Source organism: Miniopterus schreibersii (genome assembly GCF_964146895.1).
Source record: "Miniopterus schreibersii genome assembly, chromosome: 20".
Lineage (NCBI taxonomy): Eukaryota > Metazoa > Chordata > Mammalia > Chiroptera > Miniopteridae > Miniopterus > Miniopterus schreibersii.
Window position 1 is genome coordinate 11,475,300 of NC_138122.1, and position 12,860 is coordinate 11,488,159.

A 12,860-nucleotide genomic window follows, 5' to 3' on the forward strand; every position below is an offset into this window, starting at 1 on the left:
ACACTGGCCAGCTCCACAGAAAAGGATAGATGCACATACACTTGGGGTGCAGGTGGACACTGGCTGCTGTTGGAGATTCAGGCCAGACGCCCTGAGAGGGAGAAACTGCTTTCCCCAGAGAGATCTTAGATTTGTGGAAGAGGTGGCATGGGACTAGGGAGGGCGGGCAGGGCTTGGCAGTGCAGGGGGAAAAGAAAGACTTTTCAGGAAAAGAAAATGTCTGTGGCAAAGACACAGGCGCAGTAAATTAAGGGCGTCATTCTTGTCTGCTTGTCCTCGGCTCCATCTGGAGATCCCATCCTGAGGCCAGTGGGAGGGAGAGAACACTTACTAGAATTGCAAATAAAAGAGGTAGGGCCATGCTCTCGGAATGAACACCCTGGAAGCTAGAGAGCGAGTCCCGCTGCCACGGCTGCCTCCCTTCACACACACCAGTGGTTTGTCCAACAAAACGAGCATTTATTGAGTGCCAATGGCTAATGGGAGAAGAAGGCATTCTAGTAACAGGCCTTCTCCTCTGCTAGGAATAAACCAGAAATGATCTGGCCTGCAGGAGAGGCAGAGCAGATGACCCCTGGGGCCCATCCTGGGTCTAGGATGCTACACTCTGAACACTTTACCTGGACTCTTTTACTAGAGCGAGGACCTCTAGTAAAGACATAATTGAAATACAGTGTGATAAACAGTCACAGTAAGATGACCAGGGTACACTGGGAGCTCAAAGAAGATGACCCCTAGCTGAGATGTGGCCACAGACTACTCATCACCCAGATACTGAGCTCTAACCAGGTAAATGAGCAGGGTGAAGGGCATGCCAGGGAAAGAGAACCTCACATGGAGAAGCAGAGAGGCACAAAAGGGTACAGAAACGCCCCATCCTGCTGGTAAAGGAAGGTGGTCCAGGAACCCAGCAAATCCAAAAGAAGCAGGAACCCTCAGATGCCAGGGAGGAGCCCTGGAGCCCTGGGGGTCACTCTCAGGCTCACCCCGCTGTGCCTAGAACTGGCTACTACACACAGTCGGTGCTTAATAAATGCATGCTGGTTGTAAATTTTCATTTCTAGGAAGTAAGAGCTGGGATAAGCAATTCATTCTTACAAAGCCCCAGGCAGGGCCACATGCGGAGATGCAGTTATTAAAGTATTTTGATGAGAGAGGGCGGAAAGAGAAGAGGGAGGGGAAGAGTTAAGATGCAGAGAAGGTGCTTCCCATCATCTTGTCGACAGAGCCCCTGCCGCTCGATATCCAGGAGCAGGCACAGGGTCTAAGAGGGAAAGTGGACAGGAGCCATGGATAAGACAATAAAACTAGCAACAACGTTCTGACTCCAAAGCAGCGTCAAGCATGCCCACTATTTCCTTTAGCTTCCCCAACAATCCCGTAAGATGTGCTTGTTCTTACTCTTTAACTGATGGGGAAACTGAGGCTAAGACATGGTCCTACCTCGTTAGGGGAGGACATGGGAGATAGGGATCGGAGCCCACATCCATTGCGCTCTCTTCCTCCAGACTCTTAGATGGGGAGGGGAAGGCATAGACAGACACCAGCAGTGGTGTACAGCCCCAGGTTCGGGGTCCCCTCCCATCTCCTTAAGTTCTGCTGCTTCCTAGACATCCCTAGGTGAAACCCAGAAGTGGGTAAGGACCTGCCCCAGGGCCCAGGCTAGAGTCAGCGAGCAGTCCCCTAGCCCTGGAAGGCTCTCTGTTAAGGGGGTCTCAGATGGATCCTTAGTAGACTAGTCCACAGCAGCCTCCCCTCCCCTCCTCACCCTGGCTCCTTGCTCCAGCCTTGAGCTACAGCTTGCATCTAGAAAGCCAGCACCCATCCTACAAAACCCCTGGGACCTCCCCAGGCCCTGACACTACTCATCTCCCAGGAGTTGAGAGCCCTGGGTTCCAGTCTAGCCTCTACCACCAAACCCCTAGTGACCCTAGGCAAGCCGTTGCTTCCCTGAAGCCTCAGTTTCCCCACTCACTACTGAGGAATTCAGTGATCTCTAAGGTCCTTGAGCATCCCATGAGCCTCTTCCTCGCTCCCTAGACCCCCACCCCACAAAAGCCAAGAATCCCTTCCTTCTGGTGAGTCACCTGCAGGCTAAGATACCCATCCTGGACCCTGGGAACCAGAGGCTCTGCCATCCCAGTGGCACAGTCCCTGACTCAACACCAGTACGAACTGCTTCATCTGAGAGAGATGTCCACGTGCAGTGGAAGCACATGGAGTCATGGGGACCTGAGTTCAAATCCCACTGCTCTTCTTTCTAGATGTGGAACCACGAGCGTATTGCTTAACGGTTCAGACTGAGCCTGCCTCCCCAGTTTGTGCTAGTAGAGGACCTGTCTCTGAGGGCTGGTGGGAGGCGACCACAGGTAACACATGAGAAGCACTGAGTGCAGTGGCTGTCACACAGCAGACACTGCTCCTCTTCTTCTGTCCCCTAGATTAGTATGACAGCAGGACTACCAGAGTACTTGACAGTCGTGGGGATCACATGGGGTGAGAAAGAGAGCTGCCACCCAAGCCCAACCAGCCACCAAGGCTGAGCAGTTTCGTGATGAAAAACCCCACCTTCCAGCAGGAAGGGCCTCCCCCAGGGAGAGATCCAGGTGGGTCACTTGAGTGTGATACACTTTTTTAAAAATTGGGTTTAAAGTTATAAAACAGCAGCAGTGAAATCTTCCTGCCTCTCAGATACTGGGGCCCAGGTGGGAATCATGGGTATGGATTAAACTCACCCAACCTCTCTGATAAGACCGGGTGGGCCCAAACCTGGACACAGTCCCTCTCAAAGTGGCTCCTCCACAAATCCCAGCCTGGAGAGGGATCCGCCTTGTGGCCCAACCTCACAGGCACCTCCAGGTGCACCCCCAGGATGCCCACCCCCACCTAGCCTAATTTGGTCCTAAGTATTCCTAAGGTGCCTTCCAATTTCCCGCTGTAATAAATGGCACAGAATGCAAATGGAGGTGGATGTGGGACACAGATGTTTGCACTAATTTAATTGAGGGAACACCTTGGATTAAACACTTTGCGAAACACTCACAAACAGGTTCAGTGCATTCGGTAATGAGAAGGCTGGCAGCCCCTGGCACTCTGCTGTGGCTGCCTGGGGCTCCAGGAGAGGGAGTGAGGGGGGTGAGGGGAGGCCTAGATCAGACTGGGGACAAGATGCCTCCAAACGCAGGGCCCAGACAAGGGAGCTGGTCCCTGGGAGGGCTTCCAGAAGATTCCCCACCAGCTGGGGCCAGCTAAAAGAGACAGACTCTGGAAGTGCCAGGCTGGAAGTCAGCAGCACCTGTTCCCCCAGGTGGGTAAGTGCTCACCTGTAGGGTCAGAAACGGGAAGGTACCTCCCTGTCCTGAGAGCTCAGCTCCAACCCAAAGGTCTCACTTCTTCTGGCGGGGGCCAGTTGCACACCTAGATGGGATTGGCGTCCCCAGGCCCAGTGACCCCAGGAAGATCAGCCTATTTGACCTTCTGGGTGTGGGGGAAGGTGAGAAATACCTCAGAAGTTTGGGGGGCGGTTGTAAGGCAGAGCTAATTCTCTGAAGCTTCTCCCTCACTTTCCCCTGCAGCCCAGGGTGCCTCCAAAGCTCAAATCCTGGGCATCTACTAACCTCAACCTTTCCCTTTGCTTTTCCCCATCCATCCATCCATCCATCCATCCATCCATCCATCCATCCATCCATCCATCCTCAGCACCTTCCTGAGAGGCGCACGGGTGGCGAGGAAGACAGGAACAGTTCTGTGCTAAATGCCCTCAGGGAGGCATGTGTGGTAACCTGGAAGGGGACAGTGCAGCAACTTGGCACAGAGGGTCAAAAGACCACTGGATAAAAGGGGAAAAGTATGTCGGGAGAAGGAACAGCGTATGACAAGAGGATGAAGCACAGAATTCTAAGCAATCGTAGAGCCTCAGGAGGGACCTTCCACATGGGCCAGGTGGGGACAGGTGGCCTGTATGAAGATGGGCCACTTTCACCAGCCTTCCCTCCCACCCAGGCCCTGAAGGTTTCCAGGGTTGGGCAAATCTGGAACCAGTTTCTGTGATGGCTGCTCTGTAAGCCTCGGACTTCAAATCAGGCCTGATGGTTTTATAGTCCTGAAAACAGAATCCCTAATTCTCAAACACAAGGATCACTTCAAGTGTAATAGCCATTATAATAATAACCTCGTATATTGTGTGGTGCTTTATAGTTTATAAAACACTTTCGCATTTCTCCTGTAATCTGCCACCAACAACCCTTTGAGGAAGTTAGAATAGGTAGTATTAGTGTTCTTGTTTTCTGGATGAGAAAATTACATACCAAGTTCCCAAATATAAATAACAGCACTAAGGGCTCACACTCAAGTCCGACACCAAAATGCATGCTTGTTCACTCACTCACTCCATTCATTCATTCATTCATTCAATCATTCTGTGCATCACGGAGTATTCGTTGAGCACCTATTATGTACTCAGAAACACTTCAGACTCAGAGCTTAGTGTGGAGGGGATCTTAAGATGGAGAGACACACACTGACAGACATGCCTCAACCAAAGGGAAAATGCCAGGGCAAAATGCAAAGCACCGAAGCTCAGGAACCAAGAAAACCACAGAGATACTCTCTTCAAACACCGCCTCAAGTCACACACACACACACACACACATGGCAGCCTGCACACACACAAATGACACATACACGCATTGCACCCCCTCCCCCTTATTACACATGAAGTTCTGAGTTGTCCTTCCCAACTGTCCCCATGACTCCCAGCATGGGATGCAGATTCCTCCACCTCTAATGTCGTCACCACTGGTTGGGTAATAAGAGTCCAGAACTGGCAGCCAGAGGTCGCCCTGTGGGGCCTGAGCTTTGCCTGTCCCCCAGCACATAAGCCAGATGCACAGGGATTCCCCCACCTGTGAGATCTGGCCTCATGGGCAGCAAGTGTGTGTAGGGTGGACGACGGACAGACAGGTGGGTGAGTGGACGAATGGAGGGATGGGTGAATGAGTGGGGAGGGGAGAAGGGCAAGCATAGGAGTTTCACCTACTACAGGTAGATCCTGTGGACCCTGCCAGTGGGCCCAGTTACAGGCAGACACTGCAGTTCCCTCTGCAAACACAACACCCTCCTTAGGATCCATGTGAGAATGTTTGACAGGAGGGACTGGCACACAGAAGGAATCAGGGCCTTCCCGGCCCACAAGTAAAGGTAACAGTAAAGGGCAGTCCAGCAACTCTGCACAGTCTCAACTGAAGTCAGTTCCCGATCCCCAACCACCTTCCATCCTGGGCTTTAGAGGCCCACTATAAAGTGCCTCCCCACCATTCACCCTCTCCTTGGTTCATTCATCCATCTTTTCATTCAACCAGCCAGGTACGAGTCTAGGCCCTCTGATTGGGGGAAGAATAGGTCAGTCCTTAACTTGGATAGACAACCACTGCTGAGGTCCTGTGAGGACACACGGAACAAAGGAGAGCAGCCGTGTTTCAGAAAGGGGGATGCTCTTAATGAGGACAGCGGGAGATATGTGAGCTGGGTGTCATGAGTAGAGCAGGGGCGATCCAGGCTGAGGATTCCGGCAGTGGAAATGGCAGCGCGAAAGCCCTGGGGTGTGAAGCTCTGCAGGGCGGCTGGGCAACCCGGCATATTTGGGTGTCAGGGGTGGGAGCGAGCCCCTGTGTCTGAGAGTCTGTAACTAACAGGGAAGAGGGAGCAGTAAGGGCCTGGGAGATGAAACTGGACAAGTAGACGGGATGCAGCTGCGAAGCCCACGGTCAGCCAGGCCAAGGAAGCTGTAGCCAGGGAAGAACCAGTGGGGGTGATGGAGCACTGGCGGGCCACAGCCAGATACAACAGCATTAATTAGGCTCCAGCTAGGGTAGGCACAGTGCTAGGCTCCCCAACCATAGGAGGCTACCCTTGGCTGCCTCTGAGATAAATGAATGTGAGGAAGTAGTCTCCTCTCCAATTCACGCAGTTATCCCTGGAGAAGCAGCCAAGGCAAGGAGAGGTGTCCCCACACCACCGTCTCCACCATCACCACCGAGCTACCACCAGGCCCCTCCACCCACAGCCAGAGCTGCCAGGAGCGGTGCTTGGAAATCCTCTGCACCTCCTGGGGGTTCGGGGAGAACCTGAGAAGAGATAATGGAGCCACAGAGGAAGGAAGAGGGGAGAATCCCTCAGGCTGGACGCAGATTCACAACTGTCTGGATGTCCAGTGAGCAGGAAAGAAGGCAAGGGAGGCGGTGGCAGCCACCTCGCAGCTTCCAAACCCTGCTCCCATCTCAGGTCCTCTGCTCACAGCAGGGAGCTCCTCCCTCCCGTTCCTTCTCTTCCCTCCCCAATCTCCCGCTCCTCCTTCCCAGTCCCTTCCAGAAAGGTTTATGGAGAAGACTCCAAATAGCCCCCTCTCCTGCAGGCAGTTACACCAACTGAAAGGAGATTTAATTAGCAAAATCTCGTTAGGCAAACGAAATTATCCGTAAGACAATAGTCCTCTGGACAGGGGGTATGATTAAACAAAACCATTAATTGAGAGTCGCTTTGGCAGCTCCCCGGATGCGTCCATCTCCCCGGCAGGCTCCACTTTGCTTCCTTGGGCCTTGGGCCGGAGAAACAGTCTCTGCCTCCTCCCACCCGCCCCCTCCCCACTCCCCTCCCTCTCCAAAGCCCCTTCAGTCAGGCTGCAGACCTCGAATCTCATCAGCGGGCCTCGCTGCCACCAGATTCCTGCTAAAGTGCCTTGATTGCATAATGTCTATTTGCATAATGTAAATTGCAATCTCCTAGCTCGGGAGGCAGGAATCACAGAACAGCCATTATTTTTTACCACTCCACAAAAATTCTACATTTAGAAAGCAGATCTGCAGCTCAGAAAACCGTATAAATCTGAGTCTGCCAGAAACGCCATTAAATCACACCAATTAAGCCGGACCGACGAAGAGCCCCTGTCACTGTTCTCTGCACACTCGAGGAACCCCAGCCCTGATGGAGGCCACGGCAAAGTGGAGGCTGTGGCAGCGGGGCTGGGAGGGGGAGCTATGAGAGGTAGGAAATGATGTCTTACAAACCTAACACATACCCGGAGCATAGGCACCCATTGAGACCGGGTGAGAAAGGAGAGGGGGGCGGAACTGGTGAGAGTTATTCCTAAGCCTGTTGCCTGATTTCTTGTGGGCACACAATCTGCCTGCAGAGTTTGAATTGATGGAGCAGGAGAGAGCATATGAGGAAGAAGCCTGCACCTGCAGCAAAGGTAGTGGAGAGAGCCAGGGACTTAAGGGGGGAGAACAGTCCCTGCCTTTAGCAGCTCTTCAAAGGCCGGTTCTCTCTTCTCCCAAGTCCCCTCCAGCCAAGTGAAAGAAAACTGAGGACAAATCTTGCTCGGACTGGGCTGGGCCGGAATCTGAGCTCCTTTTGAGAGCTGTTTCCTGGGGGTCACGGGGTCGCAGGGCCCTGGAATGGGACATTCCCCCGACAGCTGTTCGTGATTCCAGCCTCCCCACAGCGCTGTACCTGGTTACTGTTTGCCTCTTTATTGCTCATTCAATATTCATTTGTCAAAGGGCAAGATGCTAATGTGTATTATTAAAATATCAATAGTTTATGAGTGAACTTTTATGGAGGGTACAGTTAAAGGCATGATTCTTGACCATCTCTGTCAGGAGCAATGGGGAGGAACAATCCTTCCAGCTCCACTTTTTATTTATGTACTGACCATTCAGAGTAGCTATTGGGTGCAGGAGTAGCTCGAGTGGTCAAGTGCTGGGTTTCATTTCGCCCCACAGAGTACTGGGAAGTGAGGACAAGCCCATTCTCAGTCTAGAGAGGAGAATTGAAGACCAAAGAGATGTGCCCAGGATTGTAAGTCATGGGCTGCAATTCAAACCCAACATATTATTCCCCCCCAAAGTGGAAGCGTTGAAAATACAAGTGATCTTTACGTTTTTATCTGTTTCCCTTCTTCACCTGCCCGAATTAAACAGTTTCCTGGCCTCAGTTTCACAGAAGGGGGAAGGAGAGAACAGAAAATCATTACAGGCTTTAGCACAGACCCAGTTCAAGAAAGTGGGCCCCGCTTTAGACATATCTAAGCAAGTTCCCAGAATCTTTTCTGCACATTTAGAATCTTAGACCCAAGGGTGACATTGGAGATGATGTAATCAGGCATCCGCATTTTACAGGAGAATAAACTGAGGTTCTTGAAGCCACACAATGAAGTGGCTTCCTAATTTGATTTCAACTCTGTCACTAACTTTCTCTGTGTATTTCTGGTGTCCTCTGAGTCTCTGCCTTTTCTATAATACGAAGATAATAACAGTATCTCATAAGGGTTCAGTGAGAAAATGCAATCAGGTGCTTAGCTTAGCATCGAACATATAATAAGTGCTCAATAAATGTTGCTTATTAATATTACTATTAAGCTGACTTGTGAAGGCTCCAAGACTCCCTCCAAATGCCAGCACCTTTCCAGCAAAACCAAGCCCACCTTCCCCTCTTCCCTGCCCTTCCCTTTTTGCATTAGACATGCTCAGATCTTGATCCTTTAGGGGAATGGATTGGTTCTGTGTTCACTCTTTAGTTGCTTGAGTTTTGTTTCTATCCCCGTAAGTCACAAGGCATCCAGGGCACTAAGATTCTCTTCCAAGTGAGCCACTCAAGATTTAGCTGCATCTGGGTCAGGAAAATGACAAAGGAAAGGAGCCTGGTCCTTCAGGGAACCCCCCCCCCCCCACACACACACAGATTATAATGTGTGTCAGAAGGGAAGGAGGGAGGCAGAGGACATGGGGGGGTAGGAAGGAAAGGCTGCCCAGACACTCCCATCCCCAGCACAGCCCCAGCAGCCTCGTAAGTTCTGATCTTTGGCTTGAAAGGCATGGAGTTGGGGGTAAGGGGAGCCCTGGATGGGAATGAAGGGCTCAAGGCTTGTGGAGTCCTTGGTGACAGGTCTGAGTCCCTCTCCAGACCTGGCACATCCACCCGAGGGTTGCAAACTACACCCACTCTTGCAGAGATGGACTATACGGTAGAGGCTTCCATCAGCTATAGGACCTCCTGACACTAGCATGTCCCAGGAAGTCCCATCTCAGGGAGGAAGCCTAGTATGGTCTCTGGGAGGCCCTTTAAACCCAGACATTCTGTGAATTAAGGGACGATTTCATTATCTAAGGCGAGGGCTTCTTTAGCCTGTGCTTGAAAATAGATGAGGCCATGTGGTGCCAGACCTGACAAACACTAGCTGCGGGGGACTGTGTCCTCCAGAGATGTCTGCAACAACACACATCCCATCCCCCATCCCATCTCCTCTTCAATGCGCTGCTGGACTCCTCTGGCGAGACATGGTGGAGTCCCACGCTCCCTTCTTTAAAACCAGCGGCCTCTGTAGCTGCCTCAGTCAAGGGAATGTGGCGGAAGTGGTACTGCCTGCCTTCGGGGGTAGGTCACAAAAGGCAACAGAGCTTCCTCCTGGCTGTCGCTCTCTCTCAGGAGGCTCCCCCTTGGCGTCCAGCCACCAGGCTGAGGGGAAGCCCAGGCTACATGGAGAAACACCGTGAGTCTGGCTGGTGGCCAAGCTAATGTCCCAGCCAATAGCTAGTATTCAACCCTGGAACTATCAGCCTTCAGATGATTCCAGTACCCAGATTCTGATCTGCCCCAGCTGAGAACCCAGACCTGCTGAACAGAGACCAGATATCCCTGTGGGTCCTGTTTGAACTTCTGCCTCATAGACTCTATAAGCATAATAAACATTTTAAGTTACTAAGTTTGGGGTGGTTTGTTACACAGCCGTGCTAACTGGAACACCGCTGGCATTAAATTAGAATGTTTGCTGTTTCCTGCTCAAATACAGCCTTCGCTGGTCTCTGACTATTCCCTCCTCAGCTGGTCCCAGGCCCTCTGAACCTGCCTCCCCTCATCCTCTCCCCCCCCCCCCCGAAAGATCATTTGAATCTTCCCGTGTCTGAGTCCTGGGACCTGAAGAAACCTGTTTTTCCTTGTTCCTTAGTGCAGTCCACTAGTGTGTCCCTGTGAAGGAGCTTCCCTGGGTGGGGGTGGCCCGGGAGCCTGGCTGCCCACAGGGACAGGCAGAAAACACGAAGCTCTCTCCCCCACACACACTCTGTTCTCATTAAGGTTCACGCTCAGCTTGCTCCTCGAGCACTTGACTTGACTTATGAGGTCCCTCTAACCTCCGGTGCGAGGAGACATCGATTCTCACAAAGGTCATTATCTTTCTGTTCTGGCTTCCTCACCCCCAGCCCGGTCTCCTAGGTAGGCTTTCCTGGAACAGGATGGAGGGAGGCGCCCTTCCCCACCCCCTGAACCTGGGGATCCGACCACTCCAGGGCCTGGGCTGGAGAGGAGGTGCCCTGGGAGCCATGGCCGTCAATCACAGAAGCGACCAGCACTAAATCGCAGGCCATTAGGCAGGAGGGCCGGCGCCCTGCTCACTCACCGGGCAGCCATCGGCAGGATGTTAGAAGATCGCAGGGCGGCCATTCTTATGATTTATTCAAATCCTCATTACAGTCAATCTATTTTTACACAGAGGTGAAGATGTGTGCTGATAACGGTTAATCATTTATAATTCCATGGACTGGTTGGAAGCCAATGTACTATCAAAGTCATAGCAGCAGCTCGGCCTCCAGCAGCCCCAGAAGCAGGGCGGAGAAGCCATGGAGCCAGGGCAACCCAGGCCCCAGCTCACACCTGCCGAGCCGAGCAGCAACGAGGCTGCAGGTGCCACGGGGCCATGAAGATGTGGGAATCCCAGACTACCTCCTGGCCTCCCAGCCTGGGGCCAGAGGGGCACTCGGCATGGGAATGCAGCAGAATTTCAGAAAGGGCGCAGCTGGTGGGACCAAAGGAGGCTCCACAGAGGAGACTGGACTGAGGCTGGGTCCACAGGTGGGTGAACTTTGCCAAGTGGGAGAACCAACATGAACCAATAAGCACAAGAAGCAGGCGGAATGCTACCGTATAAGGAAGGGAAGAGACCAGCCGTATTCCCCTGTCCTTCTTCACCTCCCCTCCCCCAGAAATAACCAGATGTAAAAGCAAGGGCTGTGACCTTAGCCCCAGCCCTCCTCTCACTCACCCCCAGGCTTAGTCCGCAGATAATAGGGGCCAGGGTCAGGGTTAGTCTTGCAAACTGAGCTTCCCTCTCCCACACTTATGAAACACACAACACAGCAAGCCCACCCAATGCACAATCAATAGTCTAATTAAATGGAATGCCATATTCTTTGTCACATTCAGACTTTATCTGACTAGAGGTCCACCCGTAGTTCATATTGTGACTAGCCCGTTGTTGAGTGTTTCTCTCACACAAGGCATGACTGTAAAGATCAGGTTCGGGGCTGGTCTTTAACCTATAACCTTACTGAGTCACCATGGAAAACACCGATCAAATTTACTTACAGTTCACAGTCCCTCTTCTGATAAGCGGCATGGAGGACAGAAAGCCTCCGAGTCCTGCTCCAGACTTCACCTGTCAATGAAAGAAAACATTTGTATAGACCGTGCATGATTCTGTTGGGAGTGAGAGCCAAGAGAGGATGGTGGTAAAATCGGAAGTAGGTCTGGCTGGGGAACAAAACCAGGCTGGCAGCCCTGTGCCCTGTGCTGAGTGGATAAGTTCCCTGAGCAGGGGACTCCTGGTGCAAAACGATGATTGTTAGACAGCTAACCAGGACAGAGAGACAGGACCACTCTTACCTGCCTGTTCCCTTAGTTTCTTTGAGCTCCATCCCCTCCCCTATAGAAACCCCAGAGAAAGAGAAGCTCACGGCTGTGGAGAGCCCTGAGTTAGACAAGGCAATAACGATTTACTGACGCCTCCTGCCTGATGGAAGACCCCAGGCAGGGGACAGAGCTGAGCAGCAGAAAGTTGTAGTCTCTCTGGGGAAGACTGCACAGAACAAGCAAACAAACAACAAAACGAATGCTGTCGTTGATGGCAAGAAGAGGGAAAGGTGATGTCGGAGAGCACTTTCCAGCAAAGGTGCAGCGTCCACTTGGGCTGGAAGGAAAAGAGCTCATGTGGAGAATCATCAGGCAAGACTGGGAAGATCAAACACGTGACCGCTTTTTACTTTCTTTCTGGGCTAAGGCAACATGAACAAGACAACAACAGCCTTGTACCCACCACCAGGTGTCCACTCCGTGATTTACACTCGCGAGGTGCAGCAGGAGTAAAATCCACGGGTCCTGTTATAACAGTGCTGCCGCATCACTGGGGGAATGATTAACCACACGGAACAGCATCAGCTAAGACAGGACTCTATATAAAGCGGTGCTGAACTGTGTGGGGGAGGCTGTAATTCTCTGTCCATGGAGAAACGAAGCCGAGAGCTGAAGGGCTCAAGGGAGTTTTCAGGGGGCTGTGAAACCTGGGCGGGGTCTTGCAGGACTGGACAGGTAAGAGCTGGCTGATGGAAGGAGAGAGAGAGGAGTAATCCCAGCACGGATGAGAGAAAGAAGCGTGCAGAGCCCTGGGACGACGCGGAGGCTAGTCTGCCCGAGGGAGGCCAGAGCAGGGACTCATGCTGAGTGAGCTGCATGGCCGGAGTGTCCAGGGCTGGGAGTGTCAGACAGAGAGCCCAGGTTTGGCCTGTGAGTTCGTGGAGCCATTGAAGTTTTTGATGTTTTAATTAAACTATAGTGGACACACAATATTGTATTAGTTTCAGGTGTACGACACAGTGATTCGACATCTGCATACCTTACAAAGTGATCACCACAAATCTAGTAACCCTGTCACCACACAAAGTCGCCATGGTCTTTCAACAAGGAAATGACACGAAGAGAAGTCCTGCTAATTAAGACAGAGAGGCTTCTTGGAAGAGGTGGAATTTCAGATA

General features: G+C 52.1%; 1 protein-coding gene across 3 annotated transcripts in view; it reads right to left on the bottom strand.

The window, feature by feature from the left end:
- Positions 1–12,860, bottom strand: part of PKNOX2 (PBX/knotted 1 homeobox 2) — a 257,258-nt gene that overhangs the window by 157,192 nt on the left and 87,206 nt on the right. For all 3 annotated transcript variants that reach the window (XM_081123538.1, XM_081123539.1, XM_081123537.1), the window contains exon 2: positions 11,419–11,488. The gene's annotated coding sequence lies outside the window, so the exon portion shown is untranslated. The remainder of the gene's footprint in view (positions 1–11,418; positions 11,489–12,860) is intronic.